Consider the following 18,349-nt stretch of genomic DNA (forward strand, 5'->3'; position numbering starts at 1 on the left):
TGTACAAACAAAACATAACAATAAAAAGTTTTTTAAGAAAGAAAATACTGTATTACTATATTTATATATGTATATACTGAACTTCCTTTCACTTCCTTTTCTCCTCCTTTAACACCCACCAACTCTTCCCCTCCCCCCACCTGCCCCGCTATCCCTGGGAAGTTGTTTTATAGGTCAATTGCTTCTGGTACTTAGAATAATATTTCCTCTGACTGAAGTCTGGCACCCTACTATGAAACTGGAATTCCCTCTGGACTGCAGTATTAGCAGTGGCTGAGTCTCTGAAGGTTTGGTAAAGATCAATGGAGGTTGTGTTCTCATAGATCCAGAGACGTTGACATCTGGAAAGGACCTTAGAGATCATCATATGCAGTGGATTTTTACAGATAAGGAAACTGAGGTACAGAAAGCTTAAAGTGATAGACCCAGTCATGCACAGTTATTAAGGGAAATATTGGATTTTTACTGTAAGATCATAAATTTGGAGCTCTATGCTATTTTTCTTGGTAATCCCATCAACTCCCATGGATTCAATTATCATCTTTATACAAATGATTTTTGGATCCATTTATCCATCTCTAACCTCTGTCCTGGGCAGGAGAGGCACTACCTAACTGGTGCAATAAATAGTGGGCCAAGTCCATGGGCAGGTAAGTGGTGCCAGAGATATAGGGCCAGGTCTGGAGTCAGGAAGACCCGACTTCAAATCTGGCCTCAGACACTAACTGACTGTGTGATCCTGGACAAGTCACTTAGCCCCATCGGTCTCAGTTTCTTCATCTGTAAAATGAGCGGGAGAAGGAAATGACAAACCATTCTAGTATCTTTGACAAGAAAATCCCTAATGGGGTCATAAAGAGTTGGATACAACTGAAATGACTGACCAACAACAAAAACCTCTCTACTGACATTCAGTCTCTTTAATTGCCTATTGGGCATCTCAACTGGACATGCCATGGATTCAGTGATGAACATATTATTCTTGCTCTTTTTTAAGCATAAAAATGAAATACCAGTTCAGAAGCCCTTGCTCTTTTTGTTTCTGCTTAAGTCAAAGATTCCTCAATTCCTAACACTCTTTAGTAGCAGTTTTTTAAACCAACTTTTTCTTAGTTGCCATGACACCCACAACATGTAGAAGATGGTATGCTAAGATCAGAAAACAGTGAAGGCACATTAGAGTTAGGACAAGTTGTCAAGTGTCCATTGCAACCAAAGGCTTTTTTCGAGGCTATGTTCTTGTCCAGAAATATCTTTAAGCACCCTGTTCAGTAGACCTCATCTCATCCCTTACAGAGCTGCTAGATTGAGACTACATGGCAAATGCTTATTCAGATCATTTCTTAAAGGTTTTCAATGTGTCTCTACACAAGACATTCTTCTGGCAATAAAAGAAAGTATAAAGGCAACCTTTTGGGCAGCAATAACAGATTTCTTAACACAAGAACACAGACTGTGATATCGGTGAGCTGTCCCAAATCACCCTAGGAGTGCCAACCCTGCCTGTATTCCGCTCTCAAGTGGTGTGATCTTGGAGACAATAGAGGCCTTCCCTTCTTAGGGCTGAGGTCAGCTGGGCGTGACTTTGAAGGACTGGGGATATCCCAGTCTTGTTGAACCCAACCTACTAGAAGGAATGAAATCAATTATATAAGAAAAGATTAATAATAACAATGTGTTGTTATTATTAATAATTAATATTTGTTTAATGCTCGCTATGTGCTTGCTAGGCAGTGTACTAAGCATGTTACAATTATGATCTCATTTGAGTATCACAACAGCCCTTGGAGGTAGTAGGTGTTATCTTTGTCCCCACTTTACAGATAAGGAAACTTAGACAAACAAAGGTTAAATGACTTGCCCAGAGTCATACTAGTAAGTGTCCTATGCCAAATTTGCACTCGGATCTTTCTGACTCCAGACTCAGCCCTCTATCCATTGTATCACCTAGCTTTTAGTGACAACGATAGTATTTGTTTAGTGTTTTATGGTTTGCAAAGTGCTACACATATTATTTCATTTGATCCCCACAACAACCCCGGGAGATAGCTGCTATTATTATCATCCCTCATTTTACAGATGCAGAAACTGAGCCACAAAAAAGTTAAGTGATTTGCCCAGGGTTGCACAACTAGTAGGTGTCTGAGGCAGAATTTGAACTCAGGCCTTTGGTAACCCAGGGGAATGAATCACAGTCAAGAAACTTATCTTTTATTCTGGGAGGAAACAAAGGAAATGAAAAACTCAGCATAATCAATAATGAAAACGTTTGCCAATGTCCAATTTCAATGTCTTTTCATGACTAATTCCAGAGATGGCCTTTGGATCCCTCTATCCCTCCTCAGATTAGCATGTATATATGTTGTACTGCCCCAGTTCAATGTCAGCTTCCCAAGGGTAAGTAAAGTTTTTAACTGAATCTTCGTACGTTTGTTGGATTGGAAGTGATGCTATTTTCAACGTGTGGGGTGCCGATGGCTGGATTTTGCAGAACAGATTGTAGAAAAGAGAGCATGGCTTATGAAAAGCTACACTAAAACCTACAATAAGTAAGTTGGAAAGAGGCAACATGGCAAAGTCGTTAGAGGAAGCCGGCCTTGCACTCAGGAAGAAATGGCTTCCTATCCTGTCTTTGACACAAGCCAGGTGACATTGGGCAAAACCCAGAATCTCTTGGCGCTCCAAGTGATTGTCTAAACTGAAAATTAATAAACACTTATGAAGGGCCTACTGTGTGCCACACATTGCGCCAGGCCCTGGAAATAAAAAGCTTACATTATACTGGGGGTCAAACCATTCCAGTATCTTTGTCAAGAAAACCCCAGCTGAAATGACTCAACAACAACATGGGCATAAATAAGCATTGCACGGCTGTTGGAGTTATTTTTCTAACTCACACTGGCATGCTGGGGCTCTAGCTGGCCACTACTGCAGCCCCCCAGAGCTCCAGCGCTACTCTGAGGGAGCTAGGGCATGTATTTCAAATGCTATAGCTCTCCAGCCCCCACCAGCGTACCATAATCATCAACTGAATATTCCTTTAGTCAGCCAGACACTACCAAAAGCTATTGCTATCATGAGACAGACTAGGAAGCTAATGGGAAGCTCAAAATCTACCAGCCTCTGAATTTCAAAAGATCCTGCTCTGGTCAGTACAAGGGGAGGGGGAGGTGCACTCTTCTCTCTCCCAAAGTGATTCCTCCTCAGGGGCTTGGCTGGGTCAGCTTCTACTATCAAGCAGTCATAAGCTCAAATGTGTATTCCAAATTAGCATGATGATTTTATACAATCTCTGCAATGCCAGACCAAGAGCCTCAATCAATCTGAACAGACTTCCTGTTGAATCCAGTTGAAATTCTTTAGATTGAATTGTCTTTTATTCATTGAAGATATCTAGGCCTTGGTCACACATCATTCACACCTCTGGTTGAGTTTAACTCAAGGTGTGTTCTCCCCTGATAAAGGTATGGGCCTAAGTGGGATAGGATAATTAATGGATTGACTCCATTGACCTAGTTAGATAATTATATACAAAATAAAGTCAAGGTTAACATATAGATGAGTTGCCTACTATGTTAGTGAAGCAATTTCTACAACCAGAATTACTTACGTTGATAAAATCACAGGTTCAAACAAAACAGAAGAAGAAGGAGGAAGAGGAGGAAAAAAATATTACCTAAACAGAAGGAAAGCACTGAAAATGAACCCAAATCAGGAAATGGATAGAATGCATTTGTGCATAGTACGTCAGAAATTTTAAAAAGTAGCAACCTGGCAGGACAACCTTTAAAGGAAAAAGGAAAAGGACTTATGTGGCTCCTGGTCTGAAGCAACTGCCCTGGCAGAAACAGAGGCAGGTAGGAGATGCCTGAGAAAAGACTGTCTCCTGTTCCTTGGAGGAAGAGAAAGGATTGGTCCTGGAACATGAGAAGGGAGGTATGGAAAGATAAGGAAGACAGTACATAAATCTCTGCAAAGGAGGCAGGATGTCTGCTCCCATGAAATTCCAAAGGCCCAGAAGAGACTCCATTGCCCCCAAGGAATAGAAATCAATTCATGATGCCCAAAGAATATTTCGGCTTTGGAGGAGAAAGGGACATAAAAGTATCATCCTCCAAAACTTCTGTCTTAGCTGTGGGACCTTGGAGAGGTCCAGGCAGTGCAGCAGAATGGAAAGAACACTAGATTTAGATGTAAGCTCGACACCCTGCTCAGCTATCCATGAGCTGTGTGTGACCTTCAGCCAGTCTCCAGCTCTTGCTGTAATCTGTAAAACAGGGATAATACTTCTCATATTTTGAGAGGACAGAGCAGCAACATTATATACCGGTGCATTCCACTTAGACTGCCTTTGCATTTTGTAGGGGGTGATCTTATCTTCAAATGTGAGTACATCATTCTATACCTAGTGCGAGACTAAGACTCTGAGTCAATCATTTGCATATGAAAAGGCCAGCTGAGACAATGAACTTGTCCCCAGGTCAGAGATTGTCTCTGTGCCTTTCCACAAAACAGTCATTTGTGAGAACCTTAAAGTTTAAAAATAAAAGCCAGAGAACTCTGAACCCTAGAACTTTTGGGTGATTATTGAGCAAATGGCCATTGCCTAGTTATGGCTTAGCCTACAAAGATGGAGACTGGGGAAAACATGTCTTACATGCTCACTACAAGGTAGGGTGATTCTCTCTCTCTCTGAGAGGACCTAGCCCTGAACCAGGAAGAACTTTTGAAAGTAAAGGCTTAACCGCCGTTCTTTTCCTGCCTCATAGTTGAGATACTGAGGGAGCAGAACTGAAGAGGCTTCTGCAAATCTTAAGCTAAGGGACTCTGTCCTTCCTAGAAATACACAGCAGTACCCCAGCTGAGGGGTACTGAAAAAAGCGAACAGAAAAAGCATTTATTAAGTACCAAGCACAAGTTAAATGATGTCGTTTGATCCTCACAACAATCATAGGAGGTAGATGCTATTATTATCTTCATTTAACAGTGGAGGAAACTGAGGCAGACAGAAGTTAAGTGATTTGCCCAGGGTCAATCCAGTTAGTATCTGAGGTTGGATTTGAACTTAGGTCTTTGTGACTTCAGGATTAGTGCACTATCTATTGTGCCACCTAGCTACCCCCACCTAGCTACCTTTAGCCACAAAAAAGTGATACCCATTATTGCACATGGAAAGATCCTAATGAAGATCTGGTAGTTTTTTTCAGTCACATCTGACTCTTCAGGACTCCATTTGGGGTTTTCTTGGTAAAGACATGTATTGGGGATCGGGATGGGCTCTTAGCACTTGTTCGGGCCAAGTACCCTTGAAGAGGCTGGCCTTTGTTTCCTTTGATTAACTCAGTGGCTTTGATTGAGTCTTACCAGGTGCTTAAACCCCAGGCCCAACCCCCTATCAATTAGGTGCTAAGCCTATGTGGATGTGAATTGGTAACTAAGGTGGGGCTCCAGGTGGGGCCAATGAAGGGAGGTGCTAACACCAGAGCCAATCAAAGGAGCCCAAGTTCTGGTCACTCAGATGAATTGTATTTGGTCTGTTGATGTTTGTAATTTGTTTGTATTTGCTCTGAAGTTCATGGTGCTGGCTTTTTCCCCTGAACTAAGTGAATGATATTTGTATGCTGGATTAAAGTAACCTTGTTAACCCCTTAAGGTTGCTTTCCTTAGTAAAGCAGATCAAAAGGACCATGCTTCGGCAGCATTATGTGACCTGGTTGTTGTTGGTTTTACACCCCCCCACAGCAGCTGCTAGCTGGATTGTTGAAACCAGACACCAGATTGCTTTGCCATTTCCTTCTCCAGCTCATTTTACAGATGAGGAACCAAGGTAAACAGGGTTAAGTGACTTGTCCAAGGTCACACAGCCGGTAAATGTCCGAGAGTGGATCTGAACCCAGAAAGATGAGTCTCCCTGACTTCAGGCCCACCACTCCACCCACTGCATCACCCAACTGTCTAAGAAAGCTCTAGGGAGGAAGAAAATTCTCCCTTCTCAGATAGAAGGGAGGGAGAGGAGTGAGATGTCCTCATTTGCTTGCCTGTGTAGCCAATGGGGAAAAGTCCACCCTGACTGTGATTGCTGCGTAATGTTGCTGTTCTGGTGCTGCTGCCCAGACTGCCGGTAGTGGACTTTGCACTCCCTTGAACAGTCTTTTTCCTGTCTTTCTCTCTGCCTGTCTCCTGGTGTACCTACCCCAAACTTCAGCACCTGGCTACAGATTTCATTCTCTCACCCCGAAATCTCCAATTCTATCCCCTCAGGGAAAGATCTGAAGCTTGCAGGAGCTACAATTTACTGAGGAAACTAATAATAGTTTACATTTATATAGCATTGACCACATGCTAGGCACTATACTATACTAAGTGCTTTACAATTATTCTCTCACAACCCTGGGAGACAGGTGCGAATACTATTCCCGTTTTACTGATTGGGAAACTGAAGTAAATGAGGTTTCTTTTTTAAGTGACCTACAAAGGGTCATATAGCAAGTAAGTGTCTAAGGCCAGATTTGAACTTGAGTCGTACTAACCCGGTGCTGGATCTAATGCACCAACTAGCTCCCTTAAGAATTCCTTATCGGCATTCTCTGGATGTCTGCTCCCCACTTCAACCCAACCTCTTCTTACCTAGCAGAAGATATGACAGTTAGGATATGTAAGTGCTTTGCTTGGAAGTATCCCTTTACCAGTTTTTGTTTGTGTGCCTGGACTTTAAAGCTATGTTTATTTATTGTTTTATTTAACCTTTATTTATTGTTTTCTCTTATCGTGCTTCTATGAACATAATTGCCACAAATCTAATTCTGCTATTTCATTGCTGCTTGAGTGTATCATCCAGTGAACTATGGATAAATTGCAGTGATGTCATTGCTTAAAATCTAAGGCAACTTTAAACTGGGTTAGCCAAGGAAAGAAATAGCCCAGCGTGACATGCTGTTTATTCTGGAGTTCTATGCACTAATCTTTCATTCTATTCACTAGGTCATGATAATATAATGGATTCATTTCAAGATAACAATCCTAATCTTTAGGATTCTCAATAGACTAGCATTTTAAAAGCCTTGAATTTCTATGGAAATGTACACTATTATTTGATTATTATTTATCCTTTTTAAGCCTTTGTTTTCTTACCCATAAAACAGGAAAAATGCTACTTGTGCAACCTAACAGTGTTATGAGTCAGAAAGGGACTGATGTTCTGTTCATTTCCAGTTGACCTCCCAAATTTGTATGGCAAGAACTTGAATTCTCCAAAAAGCATCTTTTTGGACAATTTCAAAAGCCGTAATGTGGGGACAGGTTATTTAAGGATATATTTAGTTTTTTTTCCTTTCCTTTTTAAAATTATTGCTTAACTTTTTTTTTTTACAATTATCAAGCATTTTTTTCCTTTCCACTTTACCTCCTCCACTCATCTTTACTGGCAAAAAGAAAAAAAAAGGAAACAGAAAACTCTTATGACGATATAGTTAAGCAAAACAAATGCCTACATTGGACACAGCCAAAACCATGTGTCTAATTCCGCATGAGCTAATAGTCCATCGCCTCTCTTTCTTGTGGTGGCAAGCACTGTTCATCATCTGTCCTCTGGAATCACGGTTGATTATTGTGTTTTTCAGAGTTCTTTAGTCTTTCAGAATGTTGATGTTACAATACAAATTACTCTTCTGGTTCTGCTCACTTCATTCAACATCAAATCTTCCCAGGTTTCTCTGAAATCATCTTCATTTCTTACAGCTCAATTGTATTCCATTACATTCATATGCATAACTTGTTCAACTATTTCCCAATTGATGGACACCATCTTAGTTTCCAGTTGTTGGTTTTTTTTACACTCTCTAGACGTTCAGAAGATTTCTAAACTTCTCCAGACTTTGAAACTTTTTCCTCTTCAACCCAAATGAGAGTAAGGTTCCGACATTACCAGCCCTACAGCTCCTAACTATGTCACTCTTCTTGGGACTCCATTCTCAAGTGTATTTTAAAAGTCAACACTCATCCAGGTACCTTGATGCAGCACAAAAACTCTTGAGTTTGGCCATCTTAGAATACCAGGATTAAACCAAGGACTTCATATTTAGAGTGGAAAGAGATCTTCTAGCCCGGGGGTTCTTAACCTTTTTGGTGTCATGTCCCCACCTCCAGGAGTCTGGGGAGGCTTGGTGACCCCTTATCAGGATGTTTTTGAATGCATAAAATAAAATACACAGGGTTATAAAGGAAACCAATCACATCGAATAAAGATGTAAATTTTCCCATCCAAGTTTACAGACCCCCTGAAATCTATCCATGGATCCCAGGTTAAGACCCTTGCTCCAGTACATCCACCTAATTTTATAGATGAGGATACTGAAGCCAATGACAGTGAAGTGACTCCCCCAAGGCAGCACAAGTAGCAGAAACTATCTATGCCCAGTCAGCGTCATTGCTTTTTAAGGCTCATGTACAAGTTTTTTCTGACTGAGGCTTTAGCAATTGTGTGAATTCACATAGTTGCTATTGCCTCATTAGCCCCAAATTGAAATTAGAGGTAACATGGCCCACTTTAGGATGCTTCTGGGCTGCTTATTCATTATGTGAATCATCTCAACCTTCCCCCCCACCCCCACTTCTGTTCTGTCTTGCCCACTTCATTGATCTTTGCCTTCTCCATCAGAAAATTAATGGGACGCAGGCAGAGAAAGGAGCGAAGACCTCTCTTTTCTAATTGGAACTCTGTTTATGGCTTTAGTAAGAGGTTTGGTGGGTTGCAGCATTGGGTTTGAGCTTAATTTTTGGACTGTCTGTATATTTCCTTTATAATTATTCTTCCTGTAAAGGCAGCTATAGACACAGTGGCTAGAGGGCTGGGCCTGGAGTCAGAAAGATCTGATGTCAAATATGATCTCAGACAGTTATCTGTGTGATCCTGGGCAAGTCATTTAACCTATGTCTACCTCAGTTTCCCCAATGGTAAAATGGGAATAATAATAATAGCACTTGTCTCTTAGAGTTGCTATGATGGTCAAATGAAATGATATTTGTGAGGGCAGCTAGGTGGCGCAGTGAGTAGAGCATCCAGCCCTGGAGTCAGGAGGACCTGAGTTCAAATCTGGTCTCAGACACTTGACACACTATCTGTGTGACCTTGGGCAAGTCACTTAACCTCCATTGCCCTGCCTTCCCCCCTCCAAAAAAAACCCGGAAATGATATTTGTAAAGCACTTATCACAGAGCCTGGCACAAAATAGGTGCCTGACAAATGCTTGTTTCCTTCCTTCCTTCCCTTTTCTTATTTTCTACTTTCTGAACCAACTTCCTGGCCTCCTCAGCCCAGTTACAATAGATAATTAATATTTGCTATTGTGAAAGCAGGGGAACTCCTTCCATTTACCTGAAATCTCACTACCATTTGAAATCTTGGTCTAGCTCAAATGCTACTTACTTCATTGGTACAACAGAAAAAGCCTTGGATCTGGAGTCATAGGAAGGACCTGGGTTCAAATTATAGCTCTATAACTTACTACCTGTGTGATTTTAAGCAAGTCACTTAATCTCTCTGGCTTCCTTTTCACCCCTATAAAATTGTTGGGGTGAGGGGGAATGGACTAGATGAGACCAAAAATACCTTTCAGGTCTAAATCTCTGATCCTACAGCTTTTCTTGATTTCCCAGCTAAAAGAGACCCCTTCCTACTGTGTGAATGAACAGTCAATGCTTTGTTTGTATGTTTTTTATGGAATTCACACTTCTGCTTTGCTATATAATTATCTGCTGAATGCTTTCTATCCCAGACTGTAAGCTTCTTGAGAGCAGAGCCTGTGTCTTACTCATCTTTGAATTTGTCCTTCCTAGAGGCTAGCCCAATGACTTGCATGTGATAGATACTTAATGCATGTTTGTTGAATTAAACTGAATTGGTTCAAATAAAAATGGGTTGCTTTTCCCCTTATTTGTCTTTTTTTAAGCACAATCCGATTAGCCAAATAAGTTCATTATTTGAAAAAGCTTTTGTTTTCCTCCTTGAATTATTACCTAACTGAGGTCTCTGTTCAGAAATATTAAGCCTCCTTCTGACCCTGAGCACCTTCTCTATGGAAGCCCTTGTGTTACTGGTTGGACCATGGTACCTTGTTGGAGGAGGTATTTCTATTCTTGAGAAATTGAACAATAAGCTACTGTATGCTTGAGCTGCAAAGTTCATTTCTTTATGTTTTCATTAGTTTTATTCATAAGATTCTATTAGAGTCAATTGTTAAGGTTCTGGAAAAGTCCCCAACAAGGGACAAAAAGGTCCTTCTATAAAACCAGAGCAGCCCATCCCCTGCCCAGACTTGAAAGGATTGTAAATTAGTGCAATAAATTGCAGAATTTAATGGGTAACCTTTCTGCTGTCTTAGGGGGTTGGTAGTGAGTGGTGAGTTCATGTCTGAAATCAGGTCAGCAGTATAAGCTCACAACTGTCTCCAGATCAGAATACATTGCTCTAAAAAGCTAGTCCCAAATCATTAGCTTCTAACATGTTTATAGAAGAAGAACCTTTTAAATCTCAAATGATGTCTTTAGCCTACAATAGTGTGTGTTTTAATAAATATTGGTTATAATATCTAAATTCATTTGAGGCACTTATCTTTACAAACTATGATACTTGTTCCTTTCTTTCTTTTCTTCCTTCCTTCCTTCCTTCCCTCCTTCCTTCCTTCTTTTCTTCCTTCCTTCCTTCCTTTGTTTCTTTCTTTCTTTCTTTCCTTCTTTCTTTTTCCTTCTTTCCTTCCTTCTTTCTTTCTTTCTTTCTTTCTTTCTTTCTTTCTTTCTTTCTTTCTTTCTTTCTCACACTCTCTCACCTTTTCTCTCTCTCTCCTCTCCCCTTTTCTCTCTTCTTCATCTTCTTCCTTCCTTTTTTTTTTTTCTAAAACCCACCTTCTCCCTCTTTAGTCAGTGCCAAATCTACCCTGGAGATTTCTTTTATTTAAAGCAAATCCAATACAGATGTACATTTTCCCTAAGACTTTAATGGTTTAAAAATAAAAGGCATTAGGTCCTTTTTATTTTCCCGCTGTATCTAAAAGGGTATATTTTCCTAAGAATGAACTGATTTTGGTTGATTAATCAAAAAATATAACAAAATTATATGAGATTTGTGATTCTGTTCCATTTTCTTCCTCCCCCTCTGTGCCCACCTCCCTTTTCTTTTCCATCCTCCTTTCATCTGTTTTCCTGTTAGATCGTTGTTTGCAGCAGCAGAAAATCATGTCAATTCCGTGAGTCCAAATTCACAATATATAGTTAGTGATGAGATTGATTTTGTATGCTGTGTACTCACAATGTTGTTCTTGTGTTTTTCCTTCGTTCTCAAAGAGGACCATGATATCAGGGAAATGATGACATGACATGCAGTTGACTCTGATTCAAATGAGTGAGGGATATGCAAGATCAACAGCCTCACTTTCTCCTCCAGAGCCATCTGGGTCCAGTGGCCTGATACTCACCAGGACAACTGGAGATGGCCCAGAATGCATGGGGAGACCCAGGCCCTTACAGGCTAAGGTCTTTTCAGGTTCTCACTCTGAGTGAGGTAACACCCATTCAGTGGACAGGTCTCTTTAAGAAGTTAATCAAGGGATGGCTCTTTTAATAAAAAAAAATTAAAAAAAATCAAACTGGGAGGGGAAGACTCTTAGGGTACCTGGCCAAAAGAGAAACAGTTACTATTTAGTATTTACATAAATAGTACATACTGACAATGTTAGTTGCCCTCCAGGGGCTTAGGATCCAAGAGACCTAGAGTTAGAAGGGACTTGAGAGATCATCTAATCCAGCCTGCTCATTTTATAGCTCCAGAAACTGTCAAGCCAAGAAAGATTAAGTGACTTGTCTAAGGTCAAACAAATATTAAGAGTCAAAGGTAGAATTTGAACCCAGGTCCTCTGACTCCAGAACTACTGTTCTGCCCATTATACTCTCAATATGAGAATTCTGTACCTTGCATCAGGTTAAACCATAAATTCTTATGAATTATAAAAATGTAAATAAAAACTAGTCATAATAGAGAACCCATGTGATATCAAGAGAATTAAAGAAATGCTTCCCTCTACTCACGAACCAAAACCGCACAGGATTAGAGGGTATGAGGATATTGTCATATGAAAGACTGGAGTTAATTCTCACATGAGTGAAATTAATGAAATTCCATAGAAGAAATAAAATAAAAATGAGAATGAAGGTAAAATTCTGAAATGGCAACACACTGACGCACAAAAATTCTTCCAACAATAATAAATAATAATATTCTCTATTTTAGCAAAATCTGAAAACAGTAAGGTAGAAATTAGAGAAACAAGTGTTGCTAAAATTTTTTTTCAAAGAATAGTGGAAGGATGTTTATAACTCGATGCCTTAAGGATCAGTGATTACATTGGAAACCCTTCCACTAATGCAGGCCATGCCCCTGTTTAGTAGATGGTCTTTGAGAGCTGCTCAGGCTGGAAGAATTCATCACTGTGCAGCCGAGCTGGTTGCGGCTATTTAGTGTATTTTAAATTGGATCGTCCTCAAGTTCCCACCCTTTTACCATGGTGCTACTGCCACCCATGACCTGGTACTGACACCTATCTCATTCTCAAACTCGAAAATCAAGGATTCCAAAGGTATTAATGAAGAAGGATCTACTTAAAATTGTTCATTGTCGAGTTTTACTAAAAAAAGTTTAACCATATATAATTTTCTATTATATTTTAAAGTTACTGTTTTTTCATTTCCCTATAGGGAGTCACAAATTGTATAATAACATAATAAATGTATTTAACTATTAACTATTTCTAAGAAATAGTTGTAAACATTGTGGCCTCCAAGCGCAGGTTTTTGTGAAGAGTTTCAAAGTTATGGAGTTGCAAAGTTTCAAAATAAGATGCCAATTAAAGCAATCTTAATGTACTACCTAACACCCATAAGGCTAGAAATAAGGGGAAGGCAACCCGTGTGGTCTCAGAATGAGAAGAGCCTAGAGGGGAGTTCGTGAGGAGGGGGAGGGGAAGGATTGAAAAGGGGGGAGGAGTCCCTGCTTTGGTGGTGGGTGGGGGTTCCACTGAGGAATGCTCCTGTGGAGAGATATGGGGACCTTGTACTGGGCATAGCCTGGGAGATTTGAGGCTTATAAAGTCTATTCATACTAGGTTGGTTGGGGGAGTTGGAACTCCTGGAGGCAGTTGACACCTGGAGGAGTGGGAGGGCATGGACCTAGGGAGGAGATCTGATGGGAAGTGGGGGGAGGGGTATAAGGTAAACAGGGGAGGGTATAGATCAGTGACAGGTTGCATAAATAGGCATATGGTGGGGGAGGGACCCTGACATGAGGGAGTGTTCTCTCTGATACCTACAATAATTGGTATTGCTCTGGGAGTGGGATACAATAAAGAGGTAATCCATGAGACAAGTTCTACAAAGAAGTGGCAGAAACTGCCTAAGGACAGAAGCCTGGAATGGATAAGTTGAAAACTTTGCACAAGGAATAGGGAGAAAAGAGAGAGGCCAGATAATTAAAAGAGTTATGAATCAGATAATAAAGGTCTGGAGTGGACAGAGAAAGAGGGTGGACAATGAAGAGAGTGAGAGATATCCTTTTTGGAAAGGGGTATAAAAATGAAAATTTGAAACTAATGAACAGAACTAGTTGAAGGAGAGGAGAGGAAAGGGGAATCTATTTGACTTACTGAGAGGAAAAAAAGGGGTGAAGAATTATATAATCAGATAAAATCAGGAGGAAAAAAGGAACTAATAAATAAAACTCCAAAGGAAAGGGAGTAACAAACCAGAGATGGGGGTCTGGGGCAAGGGAAGAGAGCCAGTGGGAACAGTCACTTCAAAAAGGATTAAGGTAAAGTAACCGAAGGAACATAGTGCTGTGTTTATAGCAGAAGAGGGGCAAAATCAAAATTTGAAAAAAAAATTTAATATTAGAAACAGATGGAGGGAAAGATAAACCTAACTCATTACAGTGAGTGTGAATGGCTTAAAGAAACTAATACAATGAAAAAAGAGCAACAGATTGGCTAAGAAAGCAAAATCCTACAATCTGTTGCTTACAAGAAACACATTTTAAAAAATAGGCATATACAAAATAAAACTGAAGCTGTGGAAAAAAAATTTACTCTGCATCAAGGGGATCCAAAAAAGTAAGAGCTTCAATCATGCTATCTGACAAAGCAAAAAACAAACATTTAAAAATAAAAAGTGACAAATAGGAGACCATATTATGTTGAGAGGAACTATAAATAATAACGTATTATCAGTAATAAATGCTCCAAATGCTTTGGCATCCAAATGTATAAAGTTCAGTAACATAAGAGGGATAGGAGACTTCAATATCCCTCTCCCAGTTTTGGATAAGTCTAATAAAAAAAAGGTGGGGGCAGCTAGGTGGTGCAGTGGATAGAGCACCAGGTCTGGAGTCAGGAAGACCTAGTTTCAAGTCTACCCTCAGACATTTACTAAGTGTGTGATCCTGGGCAAGTCATTTAACCCTGTTTGTCTCAGTTTTCTCATCTGTAAAATGAGCTGGAGCAGGAAGTGGTAAGCCACTCCAGTATCTTTTGCCAAGAAAACCCAAAATGGGGTCACAGAGCATTGGGCATGACTGAAAACAACTGAACAACAACAACAAAAAGATAAGGAAAAGGGAAAATATGGAACTGAACAAATTGCTGAAGAAATTAGAGTTAAAAGACTTATAGTGTCTTCTAAATAGGATAGCAAAAGAATATACATATTTCTCAGCACTACATGGAACTTTTGCAAAAATTGACCATGTATTGGCGCACAGAGACATTGCAAACAAATGTAAAAGGGTAGAAGTAGTTAATATATCTTCTACAGACCCCTTTCATGGAGGTCCACAAGTGTTACACATTGCACATATTTTCAGAGTTTTTCAATATAATGATCAATTGTGTTGATTTTTTTCTCTCTGAAAAAATACTATTTGTTATGTGGGATGGTTGTCTAGGAAGGGAGAGAAGGGGAGCAGGGATACTTGAGATAACTATAATGTTGTGAGAAACAGAAGATAACCCTAAAAAGTTATTTTAAAAAAAGAAATTGCATCCAGAATAACCAGGTAAGTTTTGCTCTCTTTTGCAGATAAAAGTTGATTAAGGATTCCAGAATGCTATTTTGGACAATATACACAATCTATTGTATTGTTTCCCCCACTTGTGTCATTTGTGGAAATCCATATAGCTTTCTGTTATTTAAAGTCTCCCTTTAACAGAACTAGTCCATGATTCATAACTTCTTGCCGTATTTGGTCAGGACAGTCAACCATGTTTGACATGGTCCATTCAGCCTCCTTCTGTATATGGGTTTAGGGGTAAATAAGCAAATTAGGAAAGATAGCAAGTCTTTTGGTTTTGCTCCTCATTTGGTTATTAATTGAGTTTATTTATCTGCCAGTAATGATATTTCTTATAACCCTTAAGGAAAGAGTCACTACTGGCAATGCATCAGATTTTTCACCCCTTGTAGGACAGCTCCATTTTTGACAACCACTTTGATGTGGTCATTTAAGCCACCCATGAGATAGGAAATGGTCAAAAAGGTATCTTCCAGAACATCTGGATCATCAGGATATGAGCTAAAGTAATATAGAAGGAATGTGCTTCATAGCTTCTACAGGGAAAACAGGATTTTTGATGTGACAAAGATTTGAAGTGTCCAGGAAATATTTCTAAAGTAATCATATGCTAATGATGATACATCAGGAAATGCAAGCAGAGCTGGAAGAAGGGCTATTATGGCATAATTGATTACCAAGTCTCTGTAGGCTGAACCATCACCTGCATACAACCTATTTGGGATGTGAATCTGGAGAGAGGTCAATAGAGCAGCAAATGCACACATAGCATCTCTGTCTACCACAGCCTTGGTAGATAAGACTGATGGTCTGATGTCCCAGGGGCAATGTTGTTAAGTGCCCAGATTCATATTTCTTTTGGGAAGGAAAAGTACCATCATCAGGAAAGGTGCTGACATTTCTTCTTTTAAGCAACTAGTCATCTTATTTAGTTTTCCTGTTCTAGATTCACCTCAAAACACCAGGAAACTCATTTTTGATTTTCTTTCCCTTTGTTCTTGAATCCATTCAACCAGGCAGCTGGTGAATTATCATTTTCATTTGTAAGTGAGATTATATTCAATACAGGGAGAAAAGCAAGGTGGGAAAATGCAAAAGGATGCCCAGTCCCAGAGGGGAATCAGGAGTTTGGGGCTGTGTCATGTACAGCCACTATAGCTCAGTCTTGAAATTAGTTTCCTACCCATGGTTTTTCATCCTGTGACTCCTATCCATATTCTCCTATAGATGCCCCAGAGAGAAGCTACCCAACACTTGGGAGGCCTTCCTTTTCCTTTGAATTTTCTGGGTACCAGGATAGCATTCAGGTTGTCTATTATCTCACAAGAAGACATCTAGATAGCTCAGTGAATAGAGCACTGGACCTGGAGTCAGGAAGAACTGAATTCAAATCTGAACTCAGACACTTACTAGCCATGTGACCGTGGGCAAGTCACTTAATCTCTATGCCTTAATCTAGTGGAGAAGGAAATGGCAAACCACTCCAGCATCTTTACCAAGAAAACCCTATGGACAAAGCTCATGGGGTCACATAGAGTTGGATATGACTGAATGACCAAATAATGATGTTTGAGAAAACTAGACTCTGGAAGAAACCAGTACCAACTTCTGGAAGCAGAAGGCAGTGACCACGACAAGAAGGTACTGTGATTCAAGCAGACTGGCAGTGGAGTAGTGGGCACCCTCCAGGATCAAAGAGCCAATCTTGGCATCTCCTCCCTTTCTAGAAACCTGCTCATGGTGGTTGTTGTTGTTGTTGTTGTTGATCCTTCATTTTCAAAGAGGTGCCACTATGAGCAGTGGTCTTTGGGATGGGGGAAAGGGAAAAAGAGCATTTTTTGAACTCTCTATGGCCATGGATATGAGCCCTTTCATTTTCTTTCACCATGTAAGTAAACATGTTCTATGTCTGACAGTTTGTGATTTTTAGTTATTATAAATAGAGGTTGTGCTGCCAACAAGGTAGTGACAGATATCAAGACTCCTAGGCTCTATCTTGGTGGAGGAAAATGAACCAGAAAAGAGAGAGGTCCCCAAAGTATGCTAAGGGAAGAGGGACTCTGGGGAAAAAATTATAGAAATGAAGGAGAAACTTCCCTTTTCTTCACTTGTGTTTCTACTGGAGTTTTTTCCCCATGACTGATTCTACTTTGGCACACACAGTGTTGAACTCTCTTTTCCAATATCATGTGTGAAAAAATTGGAACACTAATGCACTGTTGGTGGAGTTGTGGACTGATCCAACCATTCTGGAGAGCAATTTGGAACTGTGCCCAAAGAGCAATCAAACTGTGCATACCTATTGAACCAGCACTACCACTACTAGGTCTGTATCCCAAAGAGATCATAAAAAAGGGAAAGGAACCTACATGTACAAAAATGCATGTACAAAAATAGCAACTCTTTTTGTGGTGGCAAAGAATTGGAAATTGAGGGGATGCCCATCAATTGGGGAATGGTTGAACAAGGTATGGTATATGATTGTGATGGAATACTATTATGCTATAAGAAATGACACCAGGATGATTTCAGAAAAACCTGGAAAGACTGACATGTACTGATGCAAAGTGAAATAAGCAGAATGGGGAGAACATTGTACACAGCAACAGCAGCATTATGTGATGATCAACTTTGAATAACTTGGCTCTTCTCAGCAACAGAATGATCCAGGACAATTCCAAAGGAAAATACTATCCATATCCAGAGAAAGCACTGATGTAGTCTGAACACAGATCAAAGCATACTATTTTCACTTTATTTGTGTGTGTGTGTGTGTGTGTGTGTGTGTGTGTGTGTGTGTGTGTGTCCCTTTTGGTCTGTTTCTTCTCTCACAACATGACTAATAAGGAAATCTGTTTTACATGCTTGCACATATATAACAGATCAAACTGCTCACCGTTTTAGGGAAGGGGGAGAGAAGGGAGGGAGGGAGAAAATTTGGAACTCAAAATCTTTTAAAAATGAATGTGAAAAATTGTCTTTACACGTAATTGGAAAAAATACAATAGTACTCATTTTTAAAAAGCCAAGCTTACATTCTAATATTCTCAGTTACAAAAAGTATTCATTTTATCCACTCATCTAATAGTCCTCAGAACATTAAATATAAATGAGTAGTGCCAGGATGGTAACCTGTCCTCAGACTGCTTATATCTGAATCCCATAAAAAGTGATGCGATAGCAACAAAGATAATGTGCCCCAATACTTATTTCAAACATAAAAAGCAATTATTTTATCTATCT

The 18,349-nt window shown here is 39.9% G+C and overlaps 1 pseudogene; it reads right to left on the reverse strand.

Moving 5' to 3' along the window:
- Positions 1–15,046: 15,046 nt before the first annotated feature.
- LOC118854704 lies at positions 15,047–16,440 on the reverse strand (annotated as a pseudogene).
- Positions 16,441–18,349: the final 1,909 nt, after the last annotated feature.

The sequence above is a fragment of the Trichosurus vulpecula genome, chromosome 6 (assembly GCF_011100635.1).
Source record: "Trichosurus vulpecula isolate mTriVul1 chromosome 6, mTriVul1.pri, whole genome shotgun sequence".
NCBI lineage: Eukaryota > Metazoa > Chordata > Mammalia > Diprotodontia > Phalangeridae > Trichosurus > Trichosurus vulpecula.